This window comes from Pogona vitticeps, chromosome 1 (assembly GCF_051106095.1).
Source record: "Pogona vitticeps strain Pit_001003342236 chromosome 1, PviZW2.1, whole genome shotgun sequence".
NCBI lineage: Eukaryota > Metazoa > Chordata > Lepidosauria > Squamata > Agamidae > Pogona > Pogona vitticeps.
This window is the reverse complement of record NC_135783.1, coordinates 333,893,783-333,908,505: the sequence shown is the minus strand read 5'-3', so window position 1 is coordinate 333,908,505 and position 14,723 is coordinate 333,893,783. Positions and strand designations below refer to the sequence as shown.

At 44.8% G+C, this 14,723-nt stretch overlaps 1 protein-coding gene across 2 annotated transcripts in view; it reads left to right on the top strand.

The window, feature by feature from the left end:
* Positions 1–503: 503 nt before the first annotated feature.
* SYNE3 (spectrin repeat containing nuclear envelope family member 3) overlaps positions 504–14,723 on the top strand; it is a 172,427-nt gene continuing 158,207 nt past the window's right edge. For both annotated transcript variants that reach the window (XM_078383755.1, XM_020813714.3), the window contains exon 1: positions 504–671. The gene's annotated coding sequence lies outside the window, so the exon portion shown is untranslated. The remainder of the gene's footprint in view (positions 672–14,723) is intronic.

Sequence of the window (14,723 nt, the reverse complement as noted above, 5' to 3'; positions counted from 1 at the left end):
TTGATCTAGTAACCTAGATCTTGCAAAAACGACCAGGATCGCTGTGGAAAAGTAGAGGAAAGGATGCGGAGTTTGGGAGGGAGGGGGGGGAGAGAAAGGGCCCGCTCCGGAATGAGGTGTTAACAAGTTTAATTGGCGAAGGAAGGGAGACCACCAAGTTCATTACTCTTACTTGCCCCCACCTCGCCGTTTGGGCCTTTGAACTGGTTATATAACAAACGCCTTACAAACCGTGGGGCTTCTCTCCCCCCCCCCAACTCCACCGTGCAGCACTCGCGGATCGGAGAAAAAACATTCCCCCTCTTTCCGCCCCGGCATCCCCCCCCCCCCCGCCGTGGATCGCGGCCAGCGGCGCGCAAAAAGCGGCGCCGCTCCCGGACCGCCGGCCTTCTGCAGATCGCGGGCCGGCGATGACTCAAGCGGATCGAGGGCAGCGCAAGGACGGGGGAGAGGGGGGGGGGACCCGCGACGGGAGAGCCAGGCCTCGAGGGGAGGAGTCTGGGCGGCGTTGATTCGGATTCGGCGGCAGCGCCCGGCCCGCAGCAACTCTGGGTCCTGGAGTCCTCCTGCTTGCAGGGCCGTCTCTCTTCTTTCTTTGCCGGCGGGAGCTTGGCAGAAGGCGCCCTGCTTTTCTCTCCGGCGGCGACACAGCCTTTCCACGCCGGTCTCAGGTGGGTGGCGTGTGGTACCCTCGGCCAGCTTCGGAAAGGGTGGGTGCGGGGGTGCGGGGGTGGGTGGATCGAGCACCCGACTGGCCACGGAGGACTTCCTCGAGTCCCGCGATCGCCTCTTTCCTCGCTGTCACTTTGACAGGCGGTAGCGCCACCCTTGGATGGCACCGACCCACGGGCGGCGGCGGGGGGGGGGAAATGCCAGTCTGATGCCCTCCCTCTCTCTTCGTACGTTCTTCCTTTCCTCGATCTGGGTCTTTTGGGGTCTCCTTCGACGGGGTAGGCAAAACTTATCGTCTATCTAGACTGAGTCTTCTTGGTCCCTCTTTGGGATGGAAGCGCGCCGCTGCACGCGCATCGGGGTGCGTGTCTGTGGGCGCATCTGAATGTGGCCGCGCGTGTGTCGTCCTGAAGCTTAAAAGCGCAGGAGCGCGCGAGGGAGACGTCACCGGACTGGGTGAACAGCCGGCTGTATCCCCTTTCTGAGTCTGCGTTTAAAAAAAAAAAACAACTTTTGAAGTTAATAAATTCTTATTCCGGAGAACGGTTTTATTTATTTTTTTGCTTTACTTCTTTAATTTCCATTCCTATTCTAAGTCACTGTCAAAGCTCTTCGTCGAAGATGTTTTATTAGTCTGTCTGTCGCTGCAAGTGCCTTGCGCGCGGCCCGATCCTCTCTGTACATTTGCTCGGAAGTCAATCGCGCGGTGTTTTATGCCTCTTACTCGCTAGTAATGGGGGAGTTTGGAACTGCAGCGCGACAATGCGGCACTCACTCAGCGCGGTCGGAAGGAAGGCAGAGGGACTTTCCGAAGGCCGCGTACATATGTATACGTATAGATGTCATCGGGCGCTCTACGTATGTGTAAAGTACACAAAGCAGATCTAAGTGTAAAAAAAAGAAATAAAAACGCGCCCGCCGGAGGCGGGAAGCGCGGCAAAGATCAGGGGGCGGAGCGCTTGTGCAATTCCGAGCTTCCACTGTACATAATGAATGTAGCGGTTTATTTATAGCGTGACGAAGGAGGAGTTTGCGTGATCATTTTTGGAGTAGGTATTTTTGTACATTTCTCAGGAGCAGACCATTCTGATCAATTCCCTGAGGGTTTGCTGTTTTGGTGTCTCTCCTGAACCCGTCGAGAATTTCTATTCTGTTTGGTAACATTCTCACCATTTGCCGACATGCATTTGACACCTTAAAATGCAATGGAGAAACTTCAGACAGAGCAGCAGGCTGTTGTCTGATATCCCTTTTTCCCCCTTATTTATTGAAATTTCAAAGACCCTGAGACTGTGTGGTCCTCTTTCTACTTTAATATTCACAGTCTTTTAAAATAGGTGAAATTTAGACCCCATGGTCACTCAGTGTTCTTTCTTTCTTTCTTTCTTTCTTTCTTTCTTTCTTTCTTTCTTTCTTTCTTTCTTTCTTTCTTTCTTTATTCCTTCCTTCCTTCCTTCCTTCCTTCCTTCCTGCCTTCCTGCCTTCCTTCCTTCCTTCCTTCCTTCCTTCCTTCCTTCCTTCCTTTATTTATTTATTTATTTATTTATTTATTTATTTATTTATTTATTTATTTATTTATTTATTTATATGCCACCCACACTACCCAAAGTTCTCTGGGTGGCTTACAACATTTAAAATACAATAAAAAGTCGAAACAATTAAAATGCAATTAAAATATAAACTCTAAAAATTGCCATCGGACCCCTAGCTGATATTATTTCTATTAAAAGCCTTCCGGAACAGGAAGGTTTTGACCTGGCACCAAAATGTCATCAGCGTTGGTGCCAGACGAATCTCAGTCGGGAGGGCATTCCATAGTCTGGGGGCAGCTGCCGAAAAGGCCCTTTGTCTACAAGCCATCCCTCTTACCTCCTTGAGGGACCGCTCTTTCAAAAGGGCCCCCTGGCTAGATCTTAACTGCCGGGTAGGTTCATATGGAAGGAGGCGGTCCTTCAGGTATCCAGGGCTCAAGCCGTTTAGGGCTTTATATGTCAAAGCAAGCACTTTGAATTGGGCCCGGGCAGCAACTGGTAGCCAATGTAACTTAAACAGAATCGGCTTGATATGTTCCCTGTCGGCACCTTTGAGTGAGGATTTGAACCTGGGTCTCTCTAGTTCTGGATTTACTCCAGTGCCTTAATATTGTTGGCAGAAACAGTGAGCTTGGTCCTGCTACAAACTTGCGCATTTCTGCAAGCTTCTTTATCCAGTACAGTACAGTGGTGCCTCGCTTAACGAGTGCACCACATAACGACGAAATCGCATAGCGATCCATTTTTTCGGATCGCTAATGCGATCGCTTAACGTTTTTCTTATGGGGCACAATTCGCTTTGCGAAGACCGGTAAGCGTTTCGCTTACCAATCTTCGCAAAACGAAGCCCCGACGATCAGCTGTTCGGCGGCCAAAATGGCCGCCGGAAGCCCGGAAATGGCCCAAAATGGCCGCGCGCAGCGTTTTCGCGCCCTCATTAAGCGAGGCGAGGGTGCGAAAATGGCTGCCGGCCATTACAAAGCTTCGTTGAACGGTGAGTATTTGGCTCAATTGAAATCCCTGCCCCGTTCAACGATGCTTCAGCATAGCGAAGGTTAATCCGGAACGGATTAACCTCGCTATGCGAGGCACCACTGTAGTATGAATTGTAGATCCAGGATCCTTCCAGATAGAGAGCCACAGCATTCTGAGTCAAAAAGACAAGGTGTGATTATTCTGTCTTTCCATATTTAATGATTTCCTTTTGAGCAAAAGGTGGTGGTGGGGGGGGAAATGAGAGGACCACAAATGGAAGATACTAAGGCCTAGACTTTCCTAAAATCCCATGCTTGTGCCAGTGTAGTGCGTATTGAAATGAAAACAGTCCATTGTTTCATTCAATAAGAAGTGACACAAAACTTTTCAGAAGAGAATTTTTGGAGAATTCTTCCTCTAGGTTACAAAGCCCCTCATACCACCCAGCCTGCTGACTGGGGGTTTGTGGTTCAGTCCATCAAGAGGGTGTTAAAGATCCCCCAAAACTGATATTAACCAGTGTTCTTTTTTTCCTGTGACAGTGAAAGAACTGCAGGGAGGAACTGATTTATCAGCAGATGGAGGTTGGAACTTTATTTAGGTTTAAAAACCATACTCAGCTACTGAAGTAGCTCAGCTGCAGTATTGTGTACAGTTCTGGTCGCTGCACCTCAGAAAAGACATTGTGGAACTGGAAAAGGTGCAGAAGAGAGCGACTAAAATGATGACTGGGCTGGGGCACCTCCCTTATGAGGAAAGGCTACAACGTTTAGGGCTCTTTAGTCTAGATAAAAGGCACCTGAGGGGAGACATGATTGAGATGTATAAAATTATGCAGAGGATGGATAAAGTGAATAAGCTCTTTTCCCTTCTCACGCAATACTAGAACCAGGAACACCCACTCGAATTGAGTGTTGGGAAAATGAGAACAGACAAAAGAAAAGATTTCTTTACCCAGCATGTTGTTAGTCTGTGGAACCCCTTGCCACAGGGTGTGGTGATAGCATCTGGCCTAGATGCCTTGAAAAGGGGATTGGACGGATTCCCGGAGGAAAAGTCCATCGCAGGTTACAAGCCAGTATGTGGATGTATAATCTCTGGGCTTAAAAGGAAGGTACCTCCAAATGCCAGATGCAGGGAAGGGTTATCAGGAGACAGCATCTGGTGGGGCCACTGTGAGATGCAGGAAGCTGAACTCGATGGACCCTTGGCCTGATCCAGCAGGGCTCTCCTTATGTTCTTATGTGGATGGCCTTGAACCAGTTTATTATCTTTCTCAGCCTTACTCATTTAGGAGAAGAGCAATGCATGGTTTCTCTTTCTTTCGTTCCATGGAGGAAAGACAGGATTAAAAATGCAATCATTCAGTTCATAAACAGATATCGAAATCTTTAAGAGGCTTAGGCATGGCATAGTAGCGGTAGTTTCAGCTGAATCTGATCTGCACTTGACTCTTGCAGAAATAAAGACTTATGAAAATGCCTCCCATCTTGATTCATGGCTCTCCTTTGCTTCTAGAGCAAGGATGTGGGAAATGTAGTGTAGCACATGAAGGACATAAATCTCACAGCCTCTTGCAAGAAAACAAGGAGGGGGGGAACCCTCTTTTCTACTTGCAGTGAGATTTGCTTCCCACCCCAAGGAAATTTGTTGAGAAATCTCACAAGATTTCCTGAGAATTCTATTGTCGTATTTTCTGGAAAAGGCACCATGCTGTGCAGGATTATGACAATTCCTGTGCAGAATGGCTTCTTTCCTGTGTAGGATTCCCTTCAGGAAAAGGCAGAAGAAGCTTGAAGCTGTGCAAGGTAATTATAATTCCTATGAAGGATGGCATCTTACCTGTGCAGGGTTGACTAAAAGGGCATTACAGTGTGCAAAATATGGCAGTTTCGTGTTTTTAAAAAAAAAAGTGGGGGGAAGAAAAACTAGGCTGGGGCTTATTTTCACAGAAAGTCAGGAAATGTCACTAGTGCAAAGGAAGTTTCAGCCGGAAGTGTGTCAGCATGGAAAGACTCAGAGAATGATAATTTTTTAGAAGTATTTGTCATATTTCCACTCCAGATGAAGCTCGCATGATCCCTCTCCAGTGAACATACTGGCTGGGGATGGTGGAAGGCCACATGCATGGTGGATTACATGGTGAATCGAATGGTTTTGAGCTGTGGTTTAAATCATGATTGATCTCTTTTTATTCAGAAGAATTTCCTCCAGTCTATTATAATAATTGTATGCCATCCAGAAAATTCTGATGTATAACTCTTTCCAGGGTTTTCCTGATAGAGAACCCTCAAAGGTGGTTTCGCATTCCTTTCTTCTGGAGGGCCTCCTAGGACTGTACAGCTTGCCCAAGGCCACACAGGCTGGCTCTACTCACGGGAAGAACAAGGGGTAATCGAACTCCCAACCTTTATTTATTTATTTATTTGGCTTTTATACCACCCATCTAGACCAATCTACTCTGGGTGGTTTACAGTCTAAAAAAAGCAATAAGATTAAAAACAATAATAAAACAAGCAAACATAATGGAAAAACTAGGGGAAGAAATCAAGTAATGTCAGGAGGAGAGGCCTGCCTGAAGAGCCAGGTCTTCAGTTTATTCTTAAATTGAACCTTTGGTTCTGCAGCCAGATACTCTAGCCACTGACCTGTCCAGCCAGCAGATGAAGATAGGTTTTATTGTTCCTCCAGAAAACGCTCTCTTGCTTCTTATGACATTAATATATATATTTGCAATCTCCTTGCCCATTTCAGCTCAACCTCCAGTAATAATCTGCTCATTCAGCTTTCCAGTATCAGAAAGTATACACATTCAGAAAAAGCAATAAGGGCCTCTACTAAGTGGCAGTGAGAAAATAGTATCCAGGTTTGCTATTCAAAAGGAGTCAGCATTGTTCAAAGAAACTCTTGAAAGCAACCTTTCAGATTTTTGTCAGCCTTTCAAGTGTTTTCCAACATTTTGTCACATTGAGAGAGAAAATCAAAAGAGAAAATCTCCAGGAATTGGTCAAAGTTGGAAAACAAGGCTGATAAGTCTGTTATTTCCGATCTCCATATATTCCTGTTTCCAAATGAGACACAAACTCAGTCTGAAACTCTGGGTTTTCCTTATGGTATCTGCCACTCTTCAGATGGAAAGCTCTTTAATCTCTCTAGATTGAGAGCTAAGACCAAAGTTCAGCTGAAATGCATGCGGGACTTCCTCTTCGCCGATGATGCAGCCATTGTTGCCCACTCTGCCGAAGACCTCCAACAACTCATGAATCATTTTAGCAAGGCCTGCCAAGACTCTGGACTAACTTTCAGCCTCAAGAAAACACAAGTCATGGGCCAGGGCGTGGACTCACCTCCCTCTATTACTATCTCCATGCAAGAATTGGAGGTTGTCCATGAATTTGTGTACCTTGGCTCAACGATCTCTGACACTCTTTCCCTAGATGTCGAGCTGGATAGACACATTGGCAAAGCAGCTACCATGTTCTCAAGACTCACAAAAAGAGTATGGCTCAATAAGAAGCTGACAGCATACACCAAGATCCAGGTCTATAGAGCCTGTGTCCTGAGCACACTCCAGTACTGCAGTGAGTCCTGGACCCTTCATGGGAGGCAGGAGAGAACGCTGAACATGTTCCATATGCGTTGCCTCCGATGCATTTTTGGTATCACCTGGCAGGACAAAGTTCCAAGTAGAGTAGTCCTAGAACGAGCTGGAATTTCTAGCATGTATACACTACTGAAACAGTGACGTCTACGTTGGCTTGGGCACGTCGTGAGAATGGCTGATGGTAGGATTCCAAAGGATCTCCTGTACGGAGAATTAGTGCAGGGAAATCACCCCAAAGGGAGACCACAGCTGCGATACAAGGATATCTGCAAGCGGGACCTAAAGGCCTTGGAAATGGACCTCAACAGATGGGAAACCCTAACATCTGAGCATTCAGCCTGGAGGCATGCGGTGCATCACGGCCTCTCCCAATTTGAAGAGACCCTCGCCCAGCAGGCTGAGGCAAAGAGGCAGTCACAAAAGCAGCAAAATCAGGGAGCTAGATGAGGTACAGATTGTATTTGTCCTAAGTGTGGAAGGGATTGTCACTCTCGAATTGGCCTTCTCAGCCACACTAGATGCTGTTCCAAGTCCTCCATGCAGAGCACGATACCATAGTCTCTCGAGACTGAAGGATGCCTATGACTGACTGCCACTCTGAGTATTAGAGAGGATAGAAAGATTAATCTAAATAATCTATACAGAAGGCTATGTTGTTGTTGCTATTCACGATCAAGTGTTATGGACTTTTGGAGACTCCATGAATTAGATCACCTTCAGAGGATGCATTCATTAACAGCCCTGCTCTGGTCTTGCAAACTCAAAGCTATTGCTTCATTTATTGAGCCAATCTATCTCATATTCAATCTTCCTCTTTTCCTGCTACAGTGAACTTCTTTCAGCAGTGCTGTCTTTTTCAGTGAGCCTTCTCTTTTCGTTATTTGCTTAAACGTATGAAAGCTTCAGCTTAGACTTTTTTGCTCCTGGAAAGAGTTTAGGCTTGAATTGATTTAGGACTCATTTGTTTGCCTTTCTGGTGGCCATTAGGCTGTCCTCCAGTTGGTGACAACCTGTGAAATCATGCTGGTGTATGGGGAGGTCTTTACATTGAGTCTCAGCATGGCAAGATGGAGAAAATCACTGAGAATAAGAATTTTGGGGGTACTCGTTGCATTTCTGAAGACATTAGTTTTTACTTTTCCCCTCTTTTTTGTTTTTCTCTGCTCAAGATGCTGAACTTGACAGAGCATTGGCCTCATTCAGCAGAGGTACAAATGGCACTAATACACAACACAGTCTGTGGGAAGTAAATGAGTAAGAGTGTTTTCCCCCCTCTTTACACTAATTTAAATTACTTTTCCCCTCTTTTTTGTTTTTCTCTGCTCAAGATGTGGTTACAGGAATCAATTATGATGAATTAGTTGTAGTGTATGTGGGTCTGACGCTCATATGGATACTTACGTGGACTTAAAATACAGCTGAGCAGCTGCTTGTCATGGTGGCTATCAGGCGCAATGTGGTACTGTATATCACTTACTGGTAAATAGCGACAAGAATGGGCTGTAGATGTTATGTATTGGGCTTCTTGGGAACATCTGTTTGAAGCCAGGAGCATGCTGAACTTGACAGAGCATTGGCCTCATTCAGCAGAGGTACAAATGGCACTAATACACAACACAGTCTGTGGGAAGTAAATGAGTAAGAGTGTTTTCCCCCCCTCTTTACACTAATTTAAATTAGTTCAAACTTTTTATTCCATCACATGCAAGGGACTGATTTTCTTTTATTCTCTAGTCCTACTATTAGGCAGATTGGAAAAAAAACTTCAGGCAATATTTAAGAAGAGAGTAGCAAAAGTTTAGTGCTGAGACAATTAGCTATGCAATCTTAAGCATGTTTACTCAAAAGTGAGATTCTCCGGGAAAAATTCTGTTGTATAACTCTGTCAATGTTATGCCTCTGCTAGATACAATAGTGGAAGTGCTATCCACAGAGTACTTTCACCAACACATCGCACAATTGGTCATGCCGGGAACACACAACCCTATTGTGCAGTTCCTTTTTGCTGCACGTATCACCTCGCACATTTACCCAGGCGTAACTTTATGTTACACCTCCATGAACAGGATTTTGCCCACTATGTGTTGAAAGTCAGACTTACTCTGAAGGTTGTGTGTACAGCATTGAGTGCAAATATTACAATACATTTTGTTATCATTATCACCATTTAAATATTGTTGATGAATTGTATTGAAGATTTTCATATTGAAACATTTTGCTCCCCCCCCCCCGGTCAGTCCATGTTCTCTGCAATCAGTTAAGGATAACTCATGGGGGGGGGAGCAGGGATTAGGGATGCTTAATCCATTCCCCCTCCAGATGTTGGAGCTGGGCTTTTTGCTTTTTTTGCTTCTATCAAGAGAAATGGAGATAATGCATGTAAAGCACGTTAAATGCTTAAAATTCCCTGCAGAATTTGTGAAACACTCTTTTTATTAATGAAGAACAGAAATAGACTATAATATAAAATGGAATAAGCTTTAGAAGCCCCACCGAGTTCCAACCTTTACCCAGTTTGTTTGCCATCTTTATTAATTAACACTTATCTCTGAGTGGGACTGAGAAAGAATGTGTTATTTTACATCCACTCAGCTGGTGTTAAATCCCTGGCTTGCACATGCACGCACGCACGCACGCACGCACGTACGCGCACACACACACACACACACACACACACACACACACACACACACACCACTGATAGCATATAATCCATTCATTGTTAATGGCTGAGCACAGGGGATGAGTCTTGATTTGTGGCTCCAAAGAGTTAATTTGCAAAAGCGCTCTCCCCTCTGGTCTAATTATTACCGCCTGGCATGTGATGCCCTTTGCATTGTAGACATGTGTTGCTGGCCAGCTTCCAGTACAGTATAGGGAATCCTGCCCACATAGTTTAACTGGCTGTTGTGTGGGCCTCTCTCTGCCAGGGATAAACAATCTTTCTTTCCAGCAAAGGGCGTGGTTTTTGTGAAAGAGAGTGGGAATGCAAGCCTCCGTTTGATAGACTGGAGAAAGAAGGGAATGGTATGCGGGGGGGGAACCCTTTTGTGGAGGTTAACGCCTCTTGCATTCTCTCTTTTCCTCTTTATGCAGTGGTAAAGACACTTAACTTCCTGTGTATGGGATTACCCTCTATTACTTTTAATGTTTTGTAAAGGAATACTGGTTTGTATGGTGGGAAGAAGGGCTTCTCTTTTGTTCAATTTGATGCACTAATGAAGGACAAGTGATCCTTTTTCCCAGTAGTCAATGACATTTTCCTGCACATTTTTTGGTAACCAGAAGATGTTTCCTTTATTTATTCTATTTCTTGAAATGCTTTCATATTCCCTGATGTAATTAAAAAATCTTAACAGTTTTCATCCAAAGAGATGTATATTATACACACCATTCAATAATTTGTGTAATCCATAATACAGTGGTGCCTCGCTAGACAGTTACCCCGCATGACAGTTTTTTCGCTAGACATTGACTTTTTGCGATCGCTATAGCGATTCGCAAAACAGTGATTCCTATGGGGGAATTTCGCTGGACAATATTTGGTCCCTGCTTCGCAAACCGATTTTCGCTAGATGACGATTTTGACAGCTCCCTCCGCGCTCACAAAACGGGTGTTTTCAGGACTTAAGCTTCGCAAGACAGCGATTTAAACAGCTGATCGGTGGTTCACAAAGCGGCTTTCCTATGGCCGATCTTCGCTAGACAACAACGATTCTTCCCCATTGGAACGCATTAAACAGGTTTCAATGCATTCCAATGGGGAAATGCTTTACACTAGACAATGATTTCGCTAAACAGCAATTTCAGTGGAACAGATTATCATCGTCTAGTGAGGCAGCACTGTACACAATAATACACAATTACACATTACATTGTGACAACTTGGTATAGGAGTCCCTTCCATGAGATATCTTGTTGTCTTTCACGTGCCAGTTAAAAAGATGTTTCTCTGTATATGTTTTTTAGGAAAAAGCAAATGTTCAGTTGGTCATTGGTTTCTGGACTATTGCTTTTATTGGCCAGAATCTTCTTGGTTCTTTATGTTCCTTCTGCTTGTTCCATTATGTTTTGCGAGTGAGGGTGGGTAACCAGGCCAAAGGCAAAAAACCCTGAGTCTTTTATTCTTGTGTCAGTGCCAGACACAGAGTGTTGCAGGCACAGAGAAAATTTCAGGGGAGAGAAAGGAAAAATTGACCAGTCTGAAAAATTCTTTGAGTATTCATCACATCCCTTCATGAAAGCCGACTGCACCTAATACTAATTGGTTCCATAATGGCCATTGTAAAGCAAGCCATTATACGTTGAACCCTAGTTTCCTGTGAGACTAAGGCTCACACGAGGGAAATGTTTTCTAGTTCTTCCCATACTTTCAGTACCTCTGTTGTACTGAATCATGGTCACATGGTTTATATCCTCGATGAACGTCCCAAGAACATTTAACGGTACTGATTTATTTCCTCCTGTTTGAATCATCATGGCCGGCTATACCATGGTACCAGTTTAATTTCTCTCTTGCTTCAAGGAGCAATTTAGCCCCTTAAATATATATATATGGAATATAATAAAATATTTATCAATGCATTGATGTATCAGAAATAAGGTTCCCTCCAATGTGAGTGATGACATGAATGTGCGTCACTCTTCCCACAGAATTTTTTTCTTTTAAAAAAAAGGCCAGAGGCAAGAAAAAGAGTCATAGCTGTAGGGAAAGGCTAGGCTGAGCATGAGGCGCTTCTGTGCGCCCAGCTGGCAGGCTTTGGCCTAGGTCTTACAAGGTTGGCTTCAAGAAAATACCCAAGTGTTGCAACGTAAATGCTACTTTGGCCATATAGTTACCAGCATTAGAAACCAGAAGTTCCAGATTCCCACACTTCCTGTGATTCCATGTCAAGACTTGGCAGCAACAGTAGTGGTTCATAAGGGTTCTAGAGTGCCCTTCTGCAACACAGAGAAGGCAGAATGGCAGGGCAGAGTGCCTCCTTGTGTTCCTCAGTAAAAGAGGCAAGGGAAGGGTTGTGGCAGTGCCAAATTTTCCTGTTGAGGTGACACAGTTCTTAATTTCAATTGTATCAGAATCGTTGGGGGAGGCATGGGTCTGCAGGACGCCTGTTGTTCGCTCCTGACCTACAGAGAAAATGTCTACACGCCTACACCAAGAAGTTGAAGCACAAGCTTTATTACCAGCATACCCTTTACCCACCCTTTTAAAAAAGTTTCTTCCCCCTTACAAGTTAAAACAACAACAACAACACAGTAATGTGCAGACTTGTAGCCCCTGCATATAAAAGCTGTGTGCTGTCACGTCAGTTCTGATTTATGGTGACACATTCCACAGTTTTCTAGGTAGAGAATACACAGAAGTGGTTTACCATTCCCTTCTTCTGGGGGTTCCCTGGGACCAGGCAGCTTGAGTTTCTGCATTGACAGCCTGAAATTTTGGGGGTGATCTCCCAGTCCCCACACTCAGATGATGAGCCATCCCTAGATTGTCCTCTTCCCCCCCCTCTTTTTAGAAGAGTTTTGCTAAATCTGTCTTCATCTGCTGGCTGGATAGCTCAGTGGTTTAGGTACCTGGCTGCAGAGCCAGAGGTTGGGAGTTTGGTTCTCCACTGAGCCTCCTGTGGAAAGAGCCAGCCTGTGTAACTTTGGGGAAGCTGCGGAGTCTCAGGGTGCTCCCAGAAAAGTGGTAAACCACTTCTGAAAACTCTCTACAGTACCTGGAAAACCCTGAAAACACTTGTCATAAGTCAGAATTGACTCTATGACACATCATTATTATTATATTAGTTTCATGTGCATCCTTTCCTGGTTACTCTCCCTTCTGAAACTCTCCCTGTGGACTGTTTACCTCTACTTCCCAGCCTGTCTTCCTTCCTTCATTGTGCCAACCCTGTACTACATTCTCTTTTGAAACATCCACTCTTCTCTTTTATCTGCTGCCAAAAAACGAAGAAGCCAAACCTGTATTTACACAGTAGTGTGTTAAGCTTCACTGTGAAATCTGTCCTTGTTGGCCCTAGCCATACGTGATCTTTTTCTGACCCTAACAACTAAGCACAGAGTCCTCCTGCTGCTGTAGGGATATGTGGGAATTATAGTTCCTGTTTTAAACCAAACTTTATTTAGATTCACATGTTTCTTTATATTATGAAATAATATGGAATAAAAAAAAAAACACAGATGCAGGAGATACTCAGACTGGTCTTCAAAGTCAGGTTCTTCATTTTCAAAAATCAGGAATTTAATTTTCTATGTATTTAACCATATGGATGTTAGATTAGTGTTAGAATCTCTCTCTCTCTCTCTCTCTCTATCTCTCTCTCTCTCTCTCTTTGAGAGACTCCTCATCCTGGACACCTACATGGCAGGAGGGCATACCATGGTCTCCTCCCTCAAAGGAAGAGCTGTAACTATTGAATTTCTTTAGTCCGAGGGCTTGTGGCTTTTTTTTTTCATTTTAATTTGCTTTTCAAGAATTTAGCACCATTTGCAAATCTATTCTTATATGGGATTGGGAAACAAAATCTGAGGGATAATATAATAGTCATATTCATATTTATAATCTTAGTACTGCAGAGCTGAAAGGGACCCTATGGATGATCATGCACAGCCCCTTTCAAGGAGGCACAGTGGGGAAACGAACTTCCAGTTGCTGCTCATGACACCTAAACCACTGAGCTATCATAGTTCAAACATGGACGAAAGGGAAACTGAAAGCTCTTGCGATCCCTGTACCAGGAATCAAAGTCCTTGGCTGGACAGGAAGCCTGCAACCAAAAGCTGATCAAAATGTGTGGAGTTCTTGATATAGCTAACTGCACATTTTCCAGAAAGGGCATTTTTTTCTGATTTGCTAGGCACACACCTGGCCCAGGTAGTGCTTTGGTGGCAAAAATATTGCCGTAGTTTTCCGTGTATACAATCCCCCAATGTATAAGACAACCCTCAATTTTGACCCTTGCTGGAGGAGCAGTTAATGGGCAACTGTTCCTCCACCTCTGACTCTCCTCCTGCTGCTGCCTCCTCCACTCGATCACCTCCTCCATTGCGACTGCTGGGGCTCACCTCCAGCTCACATCCTCGCTGCCTTGTCCCCTGCCCGAAGGGAGCTCTGGAGGAGGCGATGCGGCGGCAGCAGCAAGAGGTGCCCGAGCACGTGTGAGTGCTTGTTTGCCTCCACCTCCTGCTGCTGAAGCTGCCACCGGAGGGGACAAGGCAGAGGGAACAAAGTGAGGATGACGTGAGCTGGAGGTGAGCCCCAGCAGTGGCGTTGGAGGGTGGTGGCGGCAGCAGCAGCAAGAGGCACCTGAGCGTGCGTGAGTGCTCCTTTGCCTCCACCTCCTTCCATGTATAAAACGACCCTCAATTTTTCATCTAATTATTTTAGGAAAAAGTGTCATTTTATACATGGGAAAATACGGTACTTTCCCCCTAGCAGCCAGAAATTCAATACTGAACCCTTATTCTTCCTCCATTCTCTACTGTTGCAGTCACATCTGAAATTCTGGCCTCAATACAGCTTTTCCTGTTGCCCTGTCCAGAATCTGAGATTCCTCACTGCTTTGCTTTGCTGCTGAAGCTCTTGCCTCATCACTGGGTTAATCCGTTTCTGTGGGGAAAGGCCTTATGTCGGCATTCAATGAGATTTTTTTTTTTTTTTTTTTTTTGGCAAAAGTCCTCTGTGAATTGCTTGGCTTGATGTTCTGTCAGTTTTCTGTGTTTATTTTTTGTTTCTTTATTTAATTTCTCTGATAAGGCCAGGGTATAAATATTTTTACATATACTCCGTTCTCTGAGTGCCAAGAAGTCACTGTGCTTTGGGGGACTGGCTACTTTGGGAAGATCATGGGAGGCTTACAGCGTATTGCGGTATATTTGCAGATATAGAGGATGAACATATAGATACAGTTTAAACACTGAGGTAGAAATCCATGATT